We start from the raw sequence: 2,098 nt of genomic DNA on the forward strand, positions 1-2,098 counted from the left end.
TATATATATATATATATATATATATATATATATAAAGTGAATCTTTCTTAAGGATTTATATCATACAATCACATATTTCTAACATATTGCCCATAATTTTAAGGAGTTTTGCGTACAGCTTATGAAAAACCAAACCACATTTTTTTTTCACTTAAAACCAATAAAAATAATTATTTTTCAATGTAGAAATACTATGTTAACCAGTCATTGCAGTTAGTCAAGTACTCAGCCATTGACAATCTTCATACAGAGAGTAAGCTGCAAAAGAAAGCCGGCTGTTCACAGAGAATATTAAAAGTGCTGTAACTTATATAAACAATAAATGTAAAAAATGTTTTTAGGTATTTGTTTAAAACTGTCATCGTGCCATGATTAAGCTCTGCATGCTATCATTCCTATCTGAAGAAATACGCCTCTACTGGTCAAAAACAAACAATCAAAGCCATTCTTAGTGCTGTCAATCAAGCTTGTGTATGCGCTATTCAGTGTCGTAATGGCAGAGAAGCAACTTAGAATTACCAGAAAACTGTTTATCTGTCACCATGTTAACGATACTGAGCATACATGACAGGCTCTGACAGAGGCACATACATCAGCATGATTGACAGTGTTAAGATCCTCCTCCTGGCTCTGACTGGTTGTCTCTAACTGAGCACTGTATTCCTGCAGATATCACTGATAGATATAGCACTACCAATTGTGCCTCTGATTAAAAACCATAAATGAAAAAAAGTCCAACCACTTTTTATTTGCCATGTCTTCTGAGAAAATACATTTTAAAAGATACTAATCATAAATAAGCAAAGCAAAACTATTCCAATTAAATATTTTTTTGTGGGCACTAATTTTGTACAATGTATGCTTTCTTTTATAAATCTTGAAAATGTTTGTATGCTCAGTAGAGAGCTTCTGTTTCGTCTGACCTCCATTATAATGATTGCAAAGCTTATTATCCTACAACCAATAGATGTATTCCACTGAATAAAAGATGGGACTGGCAGCCTTATGCCTAATGAAGTCAGGCGAACAAGGAAACAAACAGTATTTGAGTCTAACAATAATGCATGTTATGGTCTGTAAACAAGGTCATAATTGGATTAGCATCCAACAGACAGATTTTGTTTAAAACATGCACAACATGCTCTCCAACAGCATATACTCCCTGTTGGAGAGGTGCAAGCTGAGTAATCACACATTTTTACTTTTGTCTCATTTAAATGAGAATTGTTGTAATTTTTTGCTGAATGCAAACATCTATTAAAAATCATGTTAGCAAATGTTCTTTGCTCTAATGCATCTGATTGCCTCTGTAAGAAGATTTCTGATGTTTGTTTCTGCTTTGTGATGTAGGCACGAATAGCTCATCCTGCGGGGGGCTGATCTTGTGCAACAGACAAAATCAGCCTTGCAATCTGTGTTAAAAAGGGGTTGCCAAATATGTGAAGCACAAAGAGAAAAACTAATTCAAGGCACTGGGAAAAAAAAAAACAAAAAAACATCTGTCTTTTACAGAAGTTTGCACACACTCCTCATTAGCATGAATGTCATAATAATTTGAGTATTCCAGTGATATAGTTGAATCATTGTTGTTACAATTTCAATAACTATAAAAAACAAGAATCAGGAGGTTTATACTATTCTAACATCATACCTAGAAAATTACCAAATACATGTGCGTTGACCTCAGCGTTATGAGCACCACACTCTGACCAGCTGAGCATAATGTCAAGATTTTATCGATGTTAAGAAAAACTTACATGATGTTGACAAAATTTCTCATGTTCTAATGCTTTTCAAAATCAATATGCATAATGGTTTGATTTAAAACCTTCTAATATTTTGAAGTGTTGGTTTTCTGAAAGCCTTTATGTTTCAATTGGGTAGTGTGGGGTTTGAACCCATGATGGCACACAATTTTATCAATAATAACTAAAGAGGAACGCTTTAATTTACTGTCATTTTGTCCCAAACTGTTTTCTTTAGCAGAATAGAATGGTGTAGGATACGTGTCACAATAAGGGCGGACAAAAACCTGCTAGGTTGTGTGTAAACTTTTGATATTCACTGTTTAGTCACAGTCAAGCCTTTTCCTTTTCCT

The sequence above is a fragment of the Poecilia latipinna genome, unplaced genomic scaffold (assembly GCF_001443285.1).
Source record: "Poecilia latipinna isolate Pla-1442-1.1 unplaced genomic scaffold, P_latipinna-1.0 Scaffold424, whole genome shotgun sequence".
Lineage (NCBI taxonomy): Eukaryota > Metazoa > Chordata > Actinopteri > Cyprinodontiformes > Poeciliidae > Poecilia > Poecilia latipinna.